The sequence below is a fragment of the Eptatretus burgeri genome, chromosome 10 (genome assembly GCF_056783735.1).
Source record: "Eptatretus burgeri isolate ZD-2024b chromosome 10, Ebu_testis_v1, whole genome shotgun sequence".
Taxonomy (NCBI): Eukaryota; Metazoa; Chordata; class Myxini; order Myxiniformes; family Myxinidae; genus Eptatretus; species Eptatretus burgeri.
In genome coordinates, this window is record NC_140970.1 from 63,267,502 (window position 1) to 63,291,668 (window position 24,167).

The 24,167-nt window shown below is 40.4% G+C and overlaps 1 protein-coding gene across 8 annotated transcripts in view; it reads left to right on the plus strand.

Annotated features, from left to right (window-relative positions):
* LOC147018714 (calcium/calmodulin-dependent protein kinase type II subunit alpha) overlaps window positions 1–24,167 on the plus strand; it is a 226,493-nt gene that overhangs the window by 67,089 nt on the left and 135,237 nt on the right. The gene's annotated exons all lie outside the window — the stretch shown is intronic.

The following is a 24,167-nucleotide window of genomic DNA, read 5'->3' on the forward strand; positions in this document are numbered from 1 at the left end:
ATACCTCCACCACGTGATGCCTGATCCACAAGAACATATTGGACCCAATACATTTTTGAAATATCATGCTACATATCGATTTTGGCACTATCTCTCAATGGTGAAGAATCACCTTTAAAATTTAATAATTATTGTATCCAGATCAGGATTCGGATCTTCACCAAAATCGAATCAATTTGCCATCGTCACACATGCAACCTGCCCACCAAATTTCATCCGGATTCATCGACAACTTTTTGAGATATCCTGCACACAGACAGACAGACAAACAGACAGACAGACAGACAGACAGACAGAGAGGGGGTGAAAACATAACTTCCTTCACCTTCAGTAGTGGAGGTAAAAAATGCCTGACAAATGTTTATTTTCTTAGAAACATGCAAGATCAAAAAGGTTCCAAGATACTTGACTCTGATATTAGCGAACATTATTATTACAAGAACATCTGATATTAGCGATGCGCTATCAGTTCGAGCCATGCACGGGGAATATTGCTCAACTGGCCACTTCCTCATTTTCAGTATTTATAAATGAAAGATCACACTGGCTAAAACAAAACAGAGACCAAAAATTCTGAAAAAAACCCAATGTTCACAAAATAGAGATTACCAACATCCAACTTAAATTAAAAAATTAGACGAGTTTGTGTACAAAATTTGTTTGAAGGTGATATTGACCATCAGTGGATTCGAACTTGACCATCAGTAGATGGTAAAATCTAACTAGAAATGCTGATTGGTTTGATGAAATCCATATACAAGTATTGCAGCTCTTCGATGCAAGATGGATCGCAAATAATGCTGTCAATAGCCAGACAATAAGATCAACACAGCAAAAGTTTGGAAGAATCAAGGCAGAACAACAGCATAAAGTGAGAAACATGAAGAATGAGTGGTGGGACGATCAGGCTAATGAACTTCAATGTCTTGGTGATATGAATGTCTTGGCATTTCACACAGAGCTAAAAACAATCTATGAACCCACTGTGCATCTTCAAATATGGCTTTGATCAACAATGCTAATGGTTCTTGTGCTTTTACTTCGAAAGATAACATTGTTAACTGATGGAAGGAATACTTTAAAGACCTATTCAATCATCCATCCACGTCAAGTGTTGAGCAAATGCCAGTTCAAGAAGAACTAGGAAGTGTACCAACAATGGCAGAACTGTCACATGCACCAAAGTAACTAAAAATGGGAAAGCTCGAGGAATGGATTGTACTCCATCAGAAATTCCTAAACACAGGAGCATTTCTCTCAAGAGGCAATTACTGGATCTCCTTAAGCACTGTGGGGAGATGGAAAAAAATTCTACTGGAACTTAAAGATGCCATTATTATCATGAGCTACAAAAAGAAGGATGACCGAACAGAATGTGGATATCAACGGGGTATGGTATCTCTGTTTTGTCTGTCGCCTGGAAAGTCTTGGCGAAAATTATCTTCAAATGCCTACAAATCATTGCAAGCAGCATTCCTACAGAAAGCCAATGTGGTTTCAGAGCCAACAGATCAACTATTGATATGATATTTATGCTGTGCCAACTACTGCAAGAAAAAGTTGTTGAACAATATCAAAATCTCTACATTGTCTTTGTTGACTTTATGAAGCCATTCAATTCAGTAAATCAATAAATCTTGTGGAAGCTCCTCGGTTTATGTGGATGTCTTGGCAAGCTGGTGAGGATGATAAGTTTCCACGATGACATGAAAACATTTATCTCTGTTGGTGGTGAGCGAAGCGAAGCGAAATCGTCAGTGTAAGTCATTGGCTCAACACAGGGGTGTATCTTAGCTCTGGTACTATTTACAATATTCCTCACTGCAGCATTAAGATCAGTAAATGACAGCTCAAATGGTATTACATTAGAATGTGAAAAGAGGGCAGTATTTTTAACCTTAGAAGACTCCAGGCAAACCCAAAAGTGCGTACCATTTGTATAATTAAAGGAAACTGATTTTTGCTGATGATTTGCCGATGATATTGCCTCTAATTTGAATAACTTGCGAAGAACTCTCAAGTCTCAATGTCTTTATATCACTGCCGCAAAGTTCAGCCTTACCATTAACAAAAAGAAACCAGAATTTCTGTACCAGACACCACTTTACAGGACCACCTCTACTGTCTATGTAAATGATGAACATTTACAAACAGTGCACTGATTCACTTCCTCAGGAAGAACGATAACAGACACAACATCTATCGAGACAGAGATAAGCAATCACATCCAAGCTGCCCATATTACTTTTGGACATTTTGAAAACAGAGTCTGGTCACAGCACAGAATTAAGTGTGCCAGCAAATGCAAACTACACAGAGCGGTTGTTCTTATTACATATACAGAAAGAACACCAATGGACTCAATAGTTTACAGTCAAGACACGAGGAGAATATTGAACATCAAGGAGCAGTATAAAGTCTCCAATTTGATGTCCTAAAGCAAGCCAACATGCACTTCTCATTTCTTCGTATCGTTGTTGGGCAGGCCACATTATCAGATTGGATGACAATAGATACCACAAAATCAGCCTTGAATGGTGAACTTCAAGAAGATACTCGGCATCCGGGTGGACAAAAAATCACGATTTAAGGATGTTTGAAATGCCATCTTAATTTCAGAAATCAATATTAATAATATGGCAATTTGGAAATGACATATTCCATCCTAGAATGCTGGAACGTATGCACCGAAACCCTCGGAAATGCCAACGTTCAGGACACCATAAATTACATGGAGTGTCGGAGATAAGTATTGTTACTTAAAATGGGTCACAAGGCTTCTGAAATAAGCTGAAAATACTTGGGAAAGTACCCGAGAGAAAGGGGTTGTGCCTCTGCACAATGAAAGAGCTGGAGAACTTTCTCAGCTCACCAGATGGGAAGCTGCTCGTACTGCAAACTCCCAACCAGGTGGATCGGTGCAAAGCCCAAGTGGAAACCGCTGACAGATTGCTACCAGTGGATGAACTGTTTATCTGGATTAGTTGCTTCTGAACATCGATGGGAAGGATATATCTGGGGCTTTTAAATATATAGGGTAAGTTTAATATTGTTGTGGGCGGTGGCGAGAATGACCGCTAGGTGGGGAAGTTTACGCCGTCTCCCACCGGTCTCCCCTGGAATTATAGGTCGTTGCTCCGGATAACTCCGAAGCCGGTGGGTCGATTAATCGACCGTGAAACGCCAATATCTCGACCGCGTGGTGTAGGGTTAATTGTCTAGATCCCAATTTACCTAAATAACCATGCACTCATGGCTACCGGGGATTCACGCCCTTGGCACGTCTTTCTCGAACCGGGTCACTCTACCGACTGCGGTAGAGTTCCAACTACCGACTTCCAACTCCTGTTCGGTTGCAGCTGAGCGGAAACCGCCAAAGCCGTGCCGGCTAGGATTAAGGGATTATCAGGGCTGAAACCCCGTCTGAACTCAGACCCGGACCATGCTGGACCAAATAAAGAAACGACGGAAATGAGCTGGGAACATTTCTAATAATTTATTTACAATAAAATCAAAACACAGAAGAGGCGAGACTTATCACGAATATGCAATGCAGTATTTACAATGATGAAATAAACACTTCAACAATTCTACTTATAGATGGGCCCACACGCAGTCACACACACAAAAAGACAAGCCGGTAGGCGGACATGAGTAATCGATCAAGTCGAATTTAGTCATTTTTTAGCCGTTACAAGCCAACAAAAGTTTCCATAGCAATGGTTCTTTCTCACACATAACTAGGACATACCATGAACCTTCCATACCAGTTTCATGTATATCTGAGTTATAGTCTTTGAAATATAACGAACTTCATTTTTTTTTATTGTTTTCGACCTGGGTTCATTCAAAGTCTATCTTCTCCGACAGTTTTCATAGGATCCGGCTGGAAATTTTTGACAATACGGCTGAATGTATTGCCCACAGTCGCTCGTGGCCCGATTTTTGATTTTCGAAAAAATTTTTTTTTGAGATTTTTTAGAAAATTTAGAAATTTTTAGATTTTTTTTGAAAATGTCAAAGGTCCATTGCTGGGCAACGGATGGGTCCATAGCAACGGTTCTCATTTGTACACAACTAGGTCATGGTATGAACCTACCAACCAAGTTTCATCGAAATCGCCATTGTATTAACGGAGCACTGGACCGATCAGACATACATACAGACAGACAGACAGACAAACATATCGACGGAAATGCTGATAATAAGGGTAGACTAGATTGACTACCCAAAAAGAAACCCCGGAGTTTTTTTTATTGGACCCTCAAGCCGATGAGAGAGACAAGCTGGGGGTCAGAGTTCGGATGGGCACCTGTGGATCGTTGAAGGTCCCAGCTGCACGTGTGGGACTCGTGGCTCGTGGCGGCAACTGCGTGAAGCGATTGGAGTTCCGGGGCGGAGATCAGGGTCACGGACGGGACCCACCAAGGCTCCACGAGCAGGCTGGTTCACTCACTCTCCAGCCCAATCACTGTCAACCAACTTGTCACCATTCAAGTACTCGAGATCTCCCAGCTCCAACGCCAACAACCGACAAACGAGTCTGCTCAGGGATATATATCTCCTCCCACACAGGGAGGGGCTTTGGCGAGAATCATCTCGCTGTCCGTCCCTCATTGGCCGACGACCGCACCCTACCGGGGCGGAGCCGTAGCCCCTGTTCGGAGACCCCAGTTATTCCTCCACATGGCTTCGCTCGCGAAGAGTCACAGGGTCAACGCTGAAAAAGCCAGACAAGAACTATGAGCCGAGGACTGGAACCGCACGGCCCCCCTCTCAGCAAGTCAAGGTACGTGCAGCCAATGGGTGGTGATGATGCGTGATGGGCAGGTTGGGTCATGCAGATGGGATGGTTGTTGGTTGTTAGATGGCTTATTGGATGGCTCGTTGAATGTAAAACCTAACTAAAGATGTCACAACGCACACATTTAATCCTCCCGCTAAACAAAAGGACGGGCTCCTGACTACACACGTACTTACCGGCATAACTAACTTTGGGACCTGATTGTTGAGTGTGCATGGTTTCCAGATTCGTAACAATATTTTAAAATGATGATATTTACCATTAATCATGTTGAAGGGGGGAGGGGGGGGTTACAACATAGGGACATGGTACACCTATTTTAACCGGGGTATACACCGGCCCAGTGCACTGGTACTCACTTCGCCGACCTCAGAAGGATGACAGGCTGAGTCAACCCCCTGGTGTATTAATTCAGTGGCCCAATGGGGCTTGAACTCAGGACCTTTTGGATCCCAAGCCACTGCCCTAACCACTGCGCCAACACCAGGCTTCATATATATATATATATATATATATATATATATATATATATATATATATATATATATATATATATATATATATATATATATATATATATATATATATATATATATATATATATATATATATATATATATATATATATATATATATATATATATATATATATATATATATATATATCTTCTTCTTTCGGCTGCTCCCGTTAGGGGTCGCCACAGCGGATCACCCGTGTGATCCGCATAGTGATTTGGCACATGTTTTACGCCGGATGCCCTTCCTGACGCAACCCTGGTCGCCTCTTACGACACAGGGATATGGTACACCTATTCTCACCGGGGCATACACCAGGACCAGTACACTGGTACTCATTTCACCGACCTCGGAAGGATGACAGGCTGAGTCAACCCCCTGGTGTATTATTTCAGTGGTCCAATGGGGCTTGAACTCAGGACCTTTTGGATCCCAAGCCGCTGTCCTAACCACTGCGCCAACACCAGGATATATATATATATATATATATATATATACATATATATATATACATATATATATATATATATATATATATATATATATAAATATATATATATATACATATATATATATTCATACATATATATACATATATATATATATACATACATATATATATATATATATATATATATATATATATATATATATATATATATATATATATATATATATATATATATATATATATATATATATATATATATATATATATATATATATATATATATATATATATATATATATATATATATATATATATATATATATATATATATATATATATATATATATATACATATATATATATATACATATATATATATATATATATATATATATATATATATATATATATATATATATATATATATATATATATATATATATATATATATATATATATATATATATATATATATATATATATATATATACATATATATATATATATATATATATATATATATATATATATATATATATATATATATATACATATATATATATATATATATATATATATATATATATATATATATATATATATATATATATATATATATATATATATATATATATATATATATATATATATATATACATATATATACATATATATATATATATATATATATATACATATATATATATATATATATATATATATATATATATATATATATATATATATATATATATATATACATATATATATATACCTCGGAAGGATGACAGGTTGAGTCAACCCACCTGGTGTTATTTAATGGCTGACACACTAAGATCTTAAGCCAACCACCTCAACTGTTAAACCAACACCACGATCATTTTACTGTCTAAAGAACATAAAACAAAGTTAATTTTCTTGAGTTATTAAGATCATGAAACTTGCCTTTTGTAATAATGATGATAACCTTGATCCATTAATGTGATGGCGATTTTGATGTTGGTGACGATAAAGACAAGTTGATGGAGATGATGGTACATAGCCATTATGGTGGTATCTTCTTCACCCAGACACACATGCCATGCCCTCTCATGCTCTTGATATATTGCATGGTTTTTGGAAGCATGATGATTTGATGAGTAGCGATATGTTTTATATATTCTTCAAGTATAGTATATAATTAAATTTAAATGAAGGTTTAAAGGTGTATAAATAAAATAATTTTTGTGTGTTACCACCATTTTCCCAGTGTTTGTTAGATCACCCTATCTAACATGTTCCATTACTTATTTGTGCCTGTTGTTTGTGTCCTTTATTACGTCATTAAAAACAGTAAGTTTCCTGTTTGAATGATTTTCAATTTTGTTTGACTGCCAGACAGGCAGACGGAATAAAAAAGTTATCAGATACTCCTGTCTGCGCATGTGCAATTGGGATGGATTCAAAGCCAAATACAGTACACTGAAACGTAAGACTTGTCTTTCTATTCACGTTCTGATTTGTGTTCAAAATATAACATACAATTTAAATAAGTTGTTCATTGATCTTAAACTGACGATCATAAACTGAAAAGACAGACGGATAGATGGGCATGAACCAGTTGCTTAACACTGCTTTTTGCTTCGCGTGCGTGGGGTAATAAGAAAGCTGATTTTGACCATAAGCCGACAAACTCGTGGAATTGCCAGAAAATAAGGCATTGTTGTTTTATTTGTTTTGATTTTCATGTTAATCTAAGGCTCTTGGTGGAGTTTGTATATGAATCACATGTAACACACAGCCATTAGTAGATGGTGTACTTTTACCTAAATTACAAGGACATTAGTAAACAATGAGCAAACACATATACTAATAGCAGTGTATGCTTACACATTGTAAGCAATGATGAACCATGCTTCCCCATCGTCTCGGATCGCTCACCTGCATTTTTTCATTTATTTATTTTCATTTATTTATATTTTCATTTACGGATGCTTTCCAACAGTTCTGTGAATTTTCCCAGTGCATTGGCTTTGATGTCCATTGGCATGCAATATTTCAGATTTCTCTATCACCTGGAAGTTACCAATCTTTAATATCAGCCAGTCAGTGAGTCAGTGGTTAGAAAGAGCTTTATATATTAGATATGGGATTTAAAATTGGATTTTCTATTTCCTGAAACAGGAATTCAGCTGGCAAACACATTTTTGACATCTTGACCTCAATTAATGTCATGCTACTGTAAATTACCCAATATTGCACCTATTCTTTCTGAGTATTTAATGGGAAATTAATTGATGCCTCAGTGTTGAAAAATTAATGAACTTTGTAAAAGATTTTCTTGTTTATGTGACTCCTAACTTATTCTCTGTGGTTATTTGTGCTACATCCCTTGGCTTACAGAACAGCCTTAACTAGACAATTATGCCATACTTTAAGACCATATAAGATCTGGTATTATTCAAGTGTCCAAGCGACTGTTATATCAAAGTAAACCTTAACTACCAGGGGTGTTGTGTGATAGCCTTATGGCCTGCTCTTTGTTTCCAGGCTGAGGAGTGTGCAGCATAAGTGCTGCTATTCATCCCCCCCCCCCCGCCTCCCTCCTCCAACACTAGCTGAAGTTACACTGCAGATTTATTATCATGATTACATGCACTCAACCCAAATAAACTCACTGTCTGCTGCTACGATTTCAGCAACTGTAAATCCTCATAAAAATGACAATAAACTTTTCTTTTCTACAAACTTATGGCTAAGCAAGCTCAAAGTTTACCGATAGCTGTTTTTATCCACACCCAATCTTTCAAAAATACTAAAAGACTTCTTGGCTTGCATAACACCCCAAATTCCATAATGATCGACCTGCAATAACTATTTTACACTTACAGTGCACTGCAGGCAATGGCTCTGTCTTCATCAAGCCATTACACTTTCCTATCCACAGGCTTCTAACTTCATTGGTTGTCTCCCTTATCACTTGTTGGCCCTATTTTTATTTCATATTCTGTGCCAATATCCTGTTATGCTTGTGTCCTCTTACCCTGTGGCTTAATTCTGTTGTGGGTAATTCTTTCAATACCTCATTCCTTGCCAAGAAATATCACTCCATTAACACACAAACTGCATCAAGATATGCTCCGTTTTGTCTCATCCACTTTCATAGTCACACATGTCAACAACAAAAATAACTCGAATACTTATACATGCAATGCAGTTGTGTTATTTTATTTTAATTTTTGCATTCTGCTCACAGCTCTATATAAACAATGTCAAGAACCACCTGCATGAATGTACAGGTTGCAGTAAAATATGCACATTTATTTAATTTTAATCATAAATTAGCAGTATGGTTATAACTAAGCATGTAAAAAAAAACAATCACAAATACATTCAAACAAACTGCAGCAAATATGGCACTTATTTACTCATAATTTTAATAAACAGTTAATTTTGATTACCTGTTTATTATTATGCAGGCTTTCTGTATTAACTGGACATATTGGTCCATATGATTAAAATGAAATAAACATGATATAGTTATAAAGACTTGTTTTCCATTTTCTGCATTAGTCTTTTGTGTATGTGAAGTAAATAGCACCAAATAAAGCTAAATGAAAAAAGACTGGAAGTAAAAGTTGGAAGAGAACTGAGGAGTTGGGTGGGGGAGTGGGGGGCAGCGTCAAGGAAAGAGAATATCCATCGGTCAATGTGAGTAATACAAGCTTCTACTCAAAATGAAAATGTACAACGGTCACATGGATTTGTAAGTTTACTTTAAATCCTGCATTAATTGGATGATTGTTAAAAGAAAGGCAAATAGTTGATAATTTTATTTTTAATGTGAATTCAGTTCAAAGCTCCCATTATAGCTGGGAAACATCATAACTTCAAAAAAAATCAAATCCAAATATTTCTGCCCTTTGCAAGTGGAAACATAGAAACAATCATTTGAAATGCAAGTGAAGGCCTCCAATAAACAGAAAAAGCAGATATGACAGAATAAGAAACCTATCCAAGAAGCTGTCTGGCAGAGAAGTATTATGACAGCCAGAGGCAGTGTGAGGGGCGTGCAACCCGTGCAATTGCATGGGGGCCCTGAGACAACAAGGGACCCCTGAGGATGGGGTCTCACTTTGCCGACAAAATATATCAACTTGTGAGTGGTAATAAACACAGCGCAAAGGGAATGCTACATCTCAAGAAAATAAAGCACTGTGATGTAATTACTCAATTTAAAATGTTTTCCCTGATGTTTAACTGACAGGACGATTACAAAATTAGGGAATGAGTTTGGTTAGTAGAGAAAGCAAGTGGAATAATAACTACGTTTGATGTATATAAATACAACAATAATCACAATATAATTTGTATAATTCCTCATGTTAATACATATCTATACAAGCCGGTAGGTGACATGGGTGGTCGCTATATAATTGCATACTAGTCATAGTTTTTGACGGATCGGGCTGAAATTTTTTGTCAAAGAGGTTGATTATAGTGCGCATAAAAGCGCAGAAGCCGATTTTTGATTTTCAAAAAAAAACAAACATATTTTTAGGATTTTTTCAAAAATTTCAAAGTCCCGTTGCTTGGCAACAGTGGCGTCCATAGCAGCGGTGCTCAAAAGCATACAACTAGATCCTGGTATGAACCTACCAGTCAAGTTTCATCAAAATTGGTTGACTCCTCTGGCCTCCAGAGCTGTCCATTACATACAGACAGACGGAAAACCTGAGAACAACGGTAGTCTAGCGACCACTCAATTGTTGAGTAAATCCACACGAGAATTTATTGTACGATCACAAAACACCCCTCATTAGTAAATGGACTGACCTATGCGCACAGTGGAATGTTGCAATTTTAAAAATCAGAACACCTGTCCTGAGGATGAAACGAAATGACCCCAGTGGTGCAGAAAAGTGGGAAAAAGCAACAAAAGGGGGAAAAGGTTATAAATCACCCAAAATTAACTTTCTTCATTACACAAGTGGGAGAACCATAAGAAGGGTTCAAGGCCAAGCACAAGTGCTGGGATTTGTTCGATTATCAATCAGCTTGTGGAACGCTCACCAAGTGGCTTAAGCACTCATGCAAGCATTCTAAAAAAACAGTTGATAAGAAATGGCGATAGCAAGCTGATTGTTAATGGAACACACCACTGGATCAGCTTTTTGTATGAGTTTGTGTTTATGGCTGGTGTTGTCGGGTGATATTAGGGAGCTACTGTTATTATAATCTCATAAAACAATTCGAGAAATTTTTCTATGGGAGGAGCGAAGGGGGATCCTTTTTATTACTTTTATGACTGCCCAAAAAAATCCTTTTTATTAGTGCCAATTGTTGTACTTATTTTTGTGAATATTATTTTTAAGGTTATCATTTTACAAAACTGGAATGTTAGTTTTATTATTATTACGCTATTGTCATTATTCTTATTACTTTTGTCAATTGAAGTGGCCTTGGAAAAATATTTCAATAAGGTGGAATGACACACTCCAGCTGCTGTGTATATATATATATATATATATATATATATATATATATATATATATATATATATATATATATATATATATATATATATATATATATATATATATATATATTCCCTGTAGCCTGGTGTGTTGGCGCAGTGGTTAGGGCAGTAGCTTGGGATCCAAAAGGTCCTGAGTTCAAGCCCCATTGGGCCACTGAATTAATACACCAGGAGGTTGACTCAGCCTGTCATCCTTCCGAGGTCAGCGAAATGAGTACCAGTGTACTGGGCCGGTGTATACCCTGGTTAAAATAGGTGTACCATATCCCTGTGTCGTAAGAGACGACCAGCGTTGCGTCAGGAAGGGCATCCGGCGTAAAACATGTGCCAAATCACTATGCGGATCATACGGATGATCCGCTGTGGCGACCCCTAACGGGAGCAGCCGAAAGAAGAAGAAGAAGAAGAGAGATATATATATATATATATATATATATATATATATATATATATATATATATATATATATATATATATATATATATATATATATATGTATATTTTTATATATATATATATATATATATACATACATATATATATATATATATATATATATATATATATATATATATATATATATATATATATATACATATATTCCCTGTGTGGCGTAAGAGGCGACCAGGGTTGCGTCAGGAAGGGCATCCGGCGTAAAAACCTATGCCAAATCATTATGCGGACAACAAAACGAATTTCCATACCGGATCGGTCGAGGCCCGGGTTACCAACGACCGCCACCGGTAGTCAGCAGGGTACCAGTGGAAATTATAGAGCGAAATGGAGACGGTTGATCCGCTGTGGCGACCCATAACGGGAGCTAGCCGAAAGAAGAAGATATTATATATATATATATATATATATATATATATATATATATATATATATATATATATATATATATATCTATATATATATATATATATATATATATATCTATATATATATATATCTATCTATATATATATATATTATATATATTATATACTGTATATATATTTAGATATATATATATATATATATATTTAGATATATATATATATATATATATATATATATATATATATATATATATATATATATATATATATATATATATATATATATATATATATATATATATATATATATATATATATATATATATATATATATATATATATATATATATATATATATATATATATATATATATATATATATATATATATATATATATATATATATATATATATATATATATATATATATATATATATATATATATACTGTGTATATATATATATATATATATATATATATATATATATATATATATATATATATATATATATATATATATATATATATATATATATACTGTGTATATATATACTGTGTATATATATATATATATATATATATATATATATATATATATATATATATACATATATACTGTACATATATATATATACTGTATATATATATATATATATATATATATATATATATATATATATAATATACTGTATATATATATATATATATATATATATATATATATATATATATATATATATATATATATATATATATATATATATATATATATATATATATATACACACACCTTTTTAATGCAGAAAAAGGCAAGAAAAGATGGGAATTGCTCAGGATTTTTTGCAATCAAATCGAAAGCAACATTGGCTGAGCGAGTGTGAGAATACTACGGAGTCCTCTTACTCGTGATACAATTGAGAGTTCTGAAACTTCACTCGTAATACCCTCTCCCACCACCACCCGGGCGTTACTACACGGTACGCATTTACAAAGATAATTTGCATCACCCCACCTTCGGAACTCCTGGCGAGGGGTGGGGGCCGGAGGGGGGAAGTTGCTACAACCTTTTCCATATGACCCATAGTCTCCTTGGCAAGTTTATTTGCTTGAGATTGCAGAAGTAACGACCAACTACATCGACATCAGACAGACAGAGATCAAATTGCATATTGTAGTGTGATTACAGAGTGACAGGGCTCACGGGCCCCAATGGGTATTATTGTGTGTTTCATAGGGCCCCCAAATGATGAACGTCGTCCCTGATGACAGCAGAATGAAGACGAGAATGGCAATCGGTAGAGTGCATACTTCTGCCAGGCTGAACAATTTACGTTTTGTATCCCACTGATGTTAAGGTGGTGGGCTTGGGATCCTCGGATCCTGAGTTCAAATCCCATTCAGCTGTTTAACTAATACAAGGTGGGGGTTGACTTTGCCTGCCATCCTTCCGAGGTCGGCAAAATGAGTGCCAGCTTGCTGGTATCCTGTGTCGGAGTGGTGACCCATCCAAGAATGTGCCCAATAGCCAGGGAGACTGCTTAGGCAGCACCAACGCTCTGCACAGAGTATGGTCTCAATGGATGGATGGATGGATCCTTAACGAAAATCTAATTGGTTTGTTCTTGTCACCTACCCAACTCATCCACCACGTTTCGTCATAACCTGTCCACAACTTTTTGAAATATCGTGCGAAATATCATTTTTGGCCCGATCTCTCAATGGTGAAGAATCGTTGTAAAAGACTAAAAACTTATTGTTTCTGGATTCAGACTTTTATCGCCACCAAAATCTAATCAATTCATACTTGTCACACACCCAACCTGTCCACCAAGTTTCGGCCGAATCCGTCCATAAGTTTTTGAGACATTGTGCTACATATCGGTTTTGGCCCGAGCTCTCAATGGTGAAGAATCACTTCAGCAATTGTACTATCTGTATCCGGATCTGGATATTCGCCATACTTGATTCAATTTGTCCTTTTCTCACACCCAACATGTCCACCAAATTCTGTCTGAATCCCTCTGTAACTTTTTGAGATGTCCTGCTCACAGATAGACAGACAAGACAACCATACAGACAGAGGGACAGACAGGGGTGAAAACATAACCTCTATCCACCTTCGGTGGTGGAGGTAATTAACTTATCCACTAAATTAGAGAGTGCTATGGGCGGCGAGTCATAGTAGCTACCTCACATGCTCTCCTTAACGTACTACCCACTTTGTTCCAAAAATTCAGTCATAAAATGTACAAAATTGATTTTGACAAAAGCAGGGGAATTTTGTTTCCCGTCCTCTTGAAGTCTTCCTCATATGTTCTGAGGGTAAGGAGAGAAGACGGCACACAAAAACCAAATATGTCGACCGAAACCAATCAATTTAAACCGTTTCCAAATAAAATGTCGAATTGACCATGTCCCCAAGTGGATATCACCTGCTCCAGATGGTCAGCTGAGCCAAAACCCAATTTAGATCTATTCTGTCCCATTTCCCTGGCTATATGCTTTCCAAAGCACATATCAAGTCGCATGTGACCGAGTGGAATAATCAAAAAAACAATACACAACATTACAATTCACATTTCAATCATCAGGCAATGCCATGCCTTTACTTTTAAATGCAAGGTGTGGTCTCAACTCGGCTGCCGGGATGTCGTATAATGTGGCGATGGGGGTGCATCAGTGTGTGGTCTCCGCAATACAAATCAAAGTCCTGACTTGGGAGTTTTCTTGCCCCCCTCCGACTTCCCACCGTCCAGCACAACAACAGCTCCATTTGCTATTTACCCTGCCGGAGAGGGGTCCAACAATGGCTTCCGCAGCTCTTTGCTCAACAGCTTCTCCATCCCAGTCTCTCACTGGACTGCTGGGGGAAAGGCATGGCCGGGGGTTGAAGGGACGAGGAGGAGGACACAGTTCTCACTCTCTCCAAGAGCCTGATCCACCTGTGGACACACACAACTTTCCCACCCATAAACTTTATACGCAATTGGATCCATCCCCAGCTGCCTTCCATTCTACCTACACCTGCAGAACACACAAGACGATGTGTCCCTACCTGGCATGGGCTGCATACACGCTAATCACAACAACCAATGCAACACAATCACCAGTGAGAATTCCTTTATTTAAAAACAACACATGTAATCACTTTACCCTTCCACTCGATCAGTGTGCTGGACCAAATGGCCTCTCTTTCCCGTCACACATACCAATTCCTCGACTCACCTGCATACCCCCAAAGCAAAGCATGGCGAGTCGTGCCAATGGGAAAAGGTCAATTAATTTTTTTCCAATTACCACTGGTGAGTGCGTAAAATATTCGCAGTCCCTGCTACAGCCAATTTTCTCATTGTAAACCATGCCAATTTATTCCAGGGCTCACTTCCCAAACTGAGAGCCCATTAATCACAGCAAACTATCTGTGGAAGGTTATGCAGTCCTCTTTTGGCCCTTCCCAATCATGCTCTCAATTTAGGGGCTTAAATTTACACATTGCTCTGGTGGGTTGTCCAGTGGCAATACTCAGATCCTCATCCTCACAAGAGCCAAGCTGCATCCATTGACCAGCGCAGCATGGCAGGTCACCACATGCTAGCTGTCAAAATGAACAGAAACAACCAAGCTCTCCTTGTGTTTCATTGTTTTTATTAATTTTGATTCCTATGTCTCTGATTTTTTTTTTCGCCATTCATTCAATTTTGCATCCAATTTTTTCAAGGCGTGGACGATGGTCTCGAACGCTGTCACATCAGACTCCTGGCTCGACCACTTAGGAACGGGGAGGTTCCTCACCTAATCTCCTCCCCAGTTAGGCCCTTCCCCAGCTCGCTTCCAAGTACTTGTCCCACGTCCTCTGCGATTATGTTGATGTCTTCCATTTTGTCTACGCTCCTGCTTGATTAATTTAACAATAAAGTTCTTTTAAATTTGAATGCCAATCATGCTTTTGGGCACAACTTTGATTTTAATAATTTTCCTTTTTGGATATCTGGTTGAATCCCACAATGAATCTCACATTACAAACACCAACAGTTGGCGGCAAGATGGGATTCGTACCCTGGTCCAATTATGTCAGTCCTGACTACGAGTTGTCATGTCAGAAGGTCCCCTAATGCAGACCCTCTGAGCCGGAGGTCTGATGACCTCCACGAATGCCGAAACGATGTTTAAAGTTGCTGTATTCGATTAAATGTAATACTCCCCCCCCCCCCCCAAGGATCATTCAAATGAATCCAAGTTTGGCGTTTTATCAAGCGTGGGAAGGAGGAAGGCAGGAAGATGTTTCCTATAAATAAAGAGTTTATTTAGAATTTATTTGGTGGGGGAGGGGGTGGGGGAAGACAGCCAACATACGACATATAAATATGGAACAAACCAAGCGGTTGACAGACTCCAAGGAGGAGCTTCTACCCCATGCTGATGAGGGTCAACAAGCCCAAAATACTAGTCTGTGGAATTTCCCTCTCTGGAATGGACTGGTCAATTGAAATTGAGAACTTAATTATCTTCCTGGTATTGGCTGTGGTGCAATCCTTCAGAGATGCTTGGGGCTGTAGCTCTGGTAAGCTCATGCCTTATATGTGGAGCCTACACAACCGTTTCGGCAGCAGAAACTTTCAAAAAAATAATCTATAAATATAAAAACAAAAAGCACAGTCCGTGAAGCCGTGAAGCCGTCAGTCCGTAAAGCCGTCAGTCCGTGAAGCCATGAAGCCGTCAGTCCATGAAGCCATCAGTACCGTCAGTCCGTGAAGCCATGAAGCTGTCAGTCCATGAAGCCATCAGTACCGTCAGTCCGTGAAGCCGTTAGTTCATGAAGCCGTGAAGCCGTCAGTCCTGGAAGCTGTGAAACCGTCAGTCCGTGAAGCCGTGTGACAATATGTCGATTAATAATGTACTCTTTGAACGTCAATTGCAGACTACATGTATATCTATTAATTACATACAAATGGAATGTACCTTTCACGGTGAAGTTGGGTGACGATATCATCATTATACTATAATTCACCGATTATGTCCGCTTTTGACTCCGAAACGGCTGAACGGATTGTCACCACTTTTGGCATGCGGTTGCTCTGGTCTAATGTACATCATAGGCTATGTGAGATTGTGCCAGATGGACAGGTTTGGAAATTTTTTGGCGATTTCCTAATTTTTACATTCATTTGCACGGTGACATGTGACATCACTCAGGTCAGGTATGGGAGCATGTGCCAGAACAGCACGTCGCTGCGTCCACTTTCCGCCGGTACTCCAGGGGCCTCCGTCTGGCCATCCCCCAGGCAGATGCCAGGCCCATCCCCATCTCCTTGAGATGATGGTCAACCTGTTGCAACCATGAGGCACGTGGTCGACCCACTGGCCTCCTCCACTCATGAGACTCCCTCGCTGAGAGAATCTGGTGAGCAGGATCAGAGTCAGGAAAACGAGCCACATGTCCATACAGCCGCAACTGACGCTCACGGACTATGCAGGTAACAAATCTCATCCGAGTCTCTCTCAGCAACCGCTCGTTGGACACAAAATCCGACCAGCGATAGCCAAGGATTCTCCGAAGAGACCTGGTACCAAAGGAGTTAAGTCTCCATCTCAGATCCTTGGTCAGAGTCCAAGTCTCGCACCCATAGAGCAAGACTGGAAGTACCAAGGACCTGAAGACTCGGACTTTCGTCCTCCCGCACAGGTACCGGCAGCGCCACACCCCATGATCCAGTGAATCCATGACTCCCCAGGCCCGACCCAGACGTCTATTGACCTCTGACTCGCAGCCAGCAGAGACATGAATATCACTGCCAAGGTAAGTGAATCTCTCCACGACCTTAACATCCTCACCACAAACAGACACAGACAGGACAGCAGCATCCAAGATGTCACCGAAAGCCTGGATCTTAGTTTTGACCCAAGAAACCCGTAATCCCAACGGCTCCGACTCCTCATTCAGCACCTCGAGGGCCCCCTCCTTCCCAGAATCCGGTCCACACAAGTGCTGAAAAATGTGGGAGCCAGTACACATCCCTGACGAACTCCAGTAACAACTGGAAATAAGTCAGAGATGGTACCACCACACTTCACAGCACTCTCAGTACCAGAGTAGAGTTCAGACATCAGATCGATCAGTTTTGGTGGCACCCCACGAAGACCAAGAATCCTCCAGAGGACATCCCGATTCGCTGAATCGAACGCTTTACAGAGATCAACATAGGCTGCAAGCAGCCCCTGCCGAAACTCTTGTCTGCGTTCGGTGAGGACACGAAGTGCAAGGATATGGTCAATCGTTGACCTCTTTGGTGTAAAGCCTGACTGCTCTGGACGCTGGTGCTCAAGCAGATGGTGGCGAACCCTATCGAGAATTATCCGAGCAAAGACCTTGCCCGGCACTGAGAGCAGCGTCACCCCTCGGTAGTTGTTGCAGTCTTGGCGATCACCCTTCCCTTTCCAGAGAGGGACAACAAGGCCCCTCTTCCAGTCAGTTGGGATGATGCCTGTGTTCCAGGCAGAGCACAAAACTGCATGCAACGACACGAGTGCAGCATTTCCACCAGCCTTGAGAAGTTCGGCATGGATGCCACAGATCCCTGGAGCTTTGCCCCGTTTCAACTGGTTCACCGCAGCCCGTGTTTCCACAAGCGTAGGTGGACCACAGTTGATTCGAGGGTCAGCAACAGGGATTGTAACACCCTTGACGTCCAACTCGACAGTTGGGGGATCAGCCTGGTACAACCGCTCAAAGTAACCGGCCCAGCGGGCCTTCACTTCAGACTCCTCTGTCAAGAGCCTACCACTCTCTGCTCTAACTGCAGTGCTCCGAGGGATGGGCTTGGATGAACGTAATGCGCGAATTCCCCTGTAAGCGGGACGAGAATCACCTATCCACAGGTGATGCTCTACCCCCTCACAGATTCCTCGCACATAGGCCTCCTTGTCCACCCTCAGTGCACGTACAGTTTTACGCCTCAGCTCCCTGAACAGCTCAGCTCTGCCATTCAGCCTGGCCCTGCGACTCTGGTCAATGGTATCTAGTGTCCCTTGAGAGACAAAATTCTTCTTTGCCCTGCGGTGAGTTCCAAGGCATCCACCGGCAACATCAAGGACGGTGGTCTTGAAGGCGCTCCACAACTCTTCAGGACCCCCCAAAGCACCCAGACCCCCCAAGTGTCCACTCACCCTGTTTGCAAACTCCTCAGCTACTCTCTCATCCCTGAGCTTGGCAACATCCAGCCTCGGCTGGGATGGTACCATTCTCCAGGATTTAAGGTGCAGCTTTAGAGTTGCTATAACAAGCCTGTGGTCAGTATTGAGGAACTGAGCACTCCGGTAGACCCTGCAGTTCTGGATCATCCTCCAACGACCGTCAATGAGGACATGGTCAATCTCCTTTGCCACACCGCCAGCGTTGGAATACCAAGTCCAGCGATGAGCTTGTGGGCGCTGAAACCATGAACCAGCCACCCTAAGTCCATGACTTCTTGCAAAGTCAAGGAACTTAGTGCCATTCTGGTTCATAGTTCCTGACCCATGGGGACCAACACACACCTCATAACCGTCCCTATCAGTTCCAGTCGATGCATTGAAATCCCCCAAGACTAGAAGTGTATCTCGTCTGGGGCACTGATCAACCACAGACTCGAGTGTGGCGTAGAATGCATCCTTCACGGTGAGATCACTCGCCTCAGTCGGAGCATAAACAGAGACCAGGGAAATGACACCTAAGGAGTGACGAATCCTTAATCTCATAATATGCTCGTTGACCGGTGTTACCTCAATTATCATTGGGGTCAGCTTATTGGACACAGCTACAGCAACTCCTTGGGTATGGTAACCATCAGAGCGACCAGACCAATAGTAGGTGTAACCACCCACCATTATCTCGCCGCAATCCGGTCTCCGAACCTCAGAGAGAGCTGCAATCCCGATGTCCAAACGCTTGAGCTCAGATGATAACAGAGACAGGTGATCATCCTCTCTTAGGGATAGGACATTCCAGGCACCCACCCGAAGGGACCGCCTCAGGTTAACCCAAGGAGACCGCCGTCTGGTGGACGACACCTCAGCACCACTCCGACACACTCTCCCGCAATCTGACCCAGGGATGTTACCCCATGGTTTCCCTCCTATCAAAGATTGGGGGTCCCGAAGGCTTTGCCCCAATCCCGTCATCCGGTGAGCTGCCCTGCGAAGGGAAGCTGCACAGGAGGTACTCCCACGGAGTGGGTTTTCAGATTTTTTTGCGTTTTTGCGTTTTGCGGAATGAAGGGTTTTACGGTGGCCGGAGTGCAAATCCTGCCACCAACCTCCTAATAAGAAGTGACCCAACTGCAGGAGGACGTCCGCAGACACAGTTGGGCACTAGATATGGATGGCCGTTGGCTCACAAGGAGCTCCTCCGCCCTTTGACAGGTTTTGTTTTTAATCCTGCTGGGTGTCCATATCCAAACACCCTCCTCACCAGAAAACCTGGTGGGGGAGACGGTTTAGTCGCCGACAACCCGACCATGGAACAGGTTAGTACAGGTTTACATGGTACCTGTAGCAGGTCACAGATCGAACCTGACCTGACACAAGGTTGAACCTGACCACACAACCTGACCAGTGACATCACTGCTGAGGCGTAATGACGTCATGATATCATCGGTCATTTGCTAACATCATTACATCTGTCGTCGACAGACCGTCACCGCTGAGAGGCGTAATGCCACTCCGAGAAAACAGCGTCTGCGATGTAAAACAGCGTCTCCAATGTAAAACAGCGTCTGCAATGTAAAACAGCGTCTGCAATTTAAAACCCTCTTCTGCACAAGCTGAAATACCTGGAAGAGGCGGGCTCATGTGACAAGACTGAACCTTGATGAAGAGTCTGAGATGAATGATCATCAAAAGGTTTACTCGGACACGATTGGTCGCATTCCGGTTATCAACGTCTCTTCCAAACAGAGCGAGTTGTTCTATTTGCGGACGTTATTACACATAGTTGCTCGACCCACATCTTATGAAGACCTTCGTACTCACAACGGTGTAGTTTATCCGACCTATCAACTTGCCTGCCTTGCCTTGGGGATATTAGATGATGACTCAGAAGTCGACAAGGCAATGGAGGAAGCTGCCTCTGTACAGTTCGGTTCAACTCTTCACGAGGTGTTCGCTAATATACTCATCTTTGTCCGACCATCAAATCCAAATGAATTTTGGAATAAACACAAGCTTCTTCTCATGGAAGACCTTCTTCATAAATATGGTGCAAATGAACCAACAAAGCCTATGATCCACACAACACTGTTGATGATACAGATGATTTTAGTTCGGCATGGATTAGATATTGAAAAAGACTTCCACATTCAACAGCCTGATCCAGTAATAGCGGAGCAATTGGAACCAGTCAAAGTTGTGAGTGAGGAAACTAACTTTGATGTTCAGGAACAAAACGACTATGTCTCTGCGAACATGCCGTTACTGAATAACGAACAACGAATCATGTCCAGCGCTGTTGTGGACTCTGTGGATTCTAACCAGGGTCGGCTATTCAGTGGAGATGCCCCAGGGGGTACTGGGAAAACCTTCTTGCTGACGTTACTCCTCGCTCGAGTCAGATCTGAAGATAAGGTTGCTCTCGCCACGGCCATGAGCGGAATAGCGGCGGCACTGCTCCCTAATGGCCGTACTCTTCATTCGCGGTGTAAGGCGCCATTATCAATCAAGGAAAATTCCGTATGTAGCATCACTAAAAGGGACAGTACTGGTATACTCATTCAGAAATGTCATCTCTCAGTTATTGATGAGGGTTCTATGTGCGATAGACGTATCATCGAAGCAGCTGACAGAACATTCCGAGATGTCCGAGGAGTCGATAAGCCATTCGGCGGTATAACCATTATCTTCTCTGGAGACTGGCGGCAGATACTTCCAGCGATCAGACGCGGCAGACGGGCACACACTATTCGAGCCACGATTAAGCAATGTGTGCTTTGGAAACACGTCCATGTTTATCATTTGACGGTCAATATGCGAGTTCAAAACGCCGGCTTCGATAATGAATTCACGAATACTCTCCTTCAGATTGGCGAGGGTCGACTACCTATCCTCTCACATGTCGGCGAATTCAAAGTGCAAATCGAGGAAAAGTACTTCCTACAAAATATAAAATCTCTCATCGATTTCATTTTCGACGACCTCGCTCATCGCTATCGAGATCCTACATGGCTGTGTAGCAGGACTATACCGTGCCCAACCAATGAAGCCGTCACAGAAATAAATACAATCATACTTCGTGAATTTCCAGGCGAGGAAAAAATGTATTTGAGTAGTGACAAAATCATTGATGTTGAGAACGCGCATCAATATCCATGCGAGTTTCTAATCTCTATCTCTGCATCTGGAATGCCACCTCATAAATTACGGTTGAAAATTGGGGCACCAATTATGTTACTCCGGAACTTTGACCCAAAAAAACGGACATTGTAATGGAAGCCGATATATCGTACAGAACCTACTTCCTGGCATCATAGATGCACGACTATCTACCGGATCCGATACTGGGAATAGACTTCATCCCTCGGAGACCAATGGTACCATCAGAGGACCTATTTCCATTCCAAATGCAAAGAAAACAATTTCCTGCCCATCCGTGTTTTAGTATGACCGTGAATAAGGCACAGGGACAAACATTGAAAAAAGTTGGACTGCATTTGAAAAGTGACTTTTTCAGCCATGGCCAGCTCTATATCGCCATGAGTCGAGTGGGAAATAGTGGCTATATCAAAATTCATGCAAATCCTAGGGCATCAGGAAATACTCTTATTAACAATGTGGTATACCCTGAAGTCTTATGAATGATCAATCCTAAGAATAAATAAAACAACAATTGGAGGCAACACGAAATTGTTTGCATTGTGCATTTTTTGTGCTTTTCATTTCATGTGTCATAATGACCGCCCGTAGGGCAGGTATTCTGCTAGTATCTATTAATTACTTATTGTTTGAATGACAGTTGCACCGTGACTTCACACACGTACACCTATTAATTAAGTACTATTGTAATCCACCTTTCAGAGTGAAGCCATGTGACTACATATCTATTAATTACGAACTGTTTGACCGTCAATTGCAGACTGACTTCACACACATATGTCTATTAATTACGTACTATTGGAATGCACTGTACCTTTTGATACTTGAGACTGCTGACCCTTTGATTTCTGAAGACCCTTTAAGACTCTTGAGACCCTTGAGACCCCAAAGATGCTGAAGATCCAAAAGACCCTGAAGACCCAAAAGACCCCAATGACCCAGATGACTCAAAAGTCCTCAAGGGCCCAAAAGACTCAAAAAGACCTTGAGGACCAAAAAGACCCAGATGACCCCAAAAAGCCCTTTAAGAACCATTAAGCCCTATTTTACCTTTCAGACCCTGAAGACCCTTTTTACCTTTAAGACCCTTAAGACAATTTTATCTTCAAGACCCTTTCAACACTTGACAACTTCCAATCCCTTCACTGGTTAGACCTTTTATACCCTTTATACCTTTACAGCCCTTCAAGTCCCTTTCAACCCCTCAGACCTTAACACCATTTAGAACCCTTTCATCATTAAGACAGATTAGAAAGCTTTGACCCTTGACCATTTGGAGCTTTAGACCACTTGGACCTTTTTGTATTACAAATAAATATATCACCAATATTACAAATATATTTACACAAAAGAAATGTTTGTATTACGATTGGTGTAAATCATGACAACAGCAAATCTGTGGCGTCAATCTCTGTAACGACGTATGGAGAGGTGAGCATGGTGAGCCGATCCATGCTCATATATATGTATATATACATTATATATATATATATATATATATATATATATATACATATATATATATATATACACATATATATATGTCTATAAACTTTTCTGGAGAAAGGGGATATTTTACAGCTTTATCCTCTAATTCACATAAGATTCCCTTATTCCTATGACTCCAGCAATCTAACAAGCTCGAATGAGCTAAGATCCTCGTCCTCTTAATGATGACGTGATAAAAACGAATATGACGTCATTGTGATGTATCA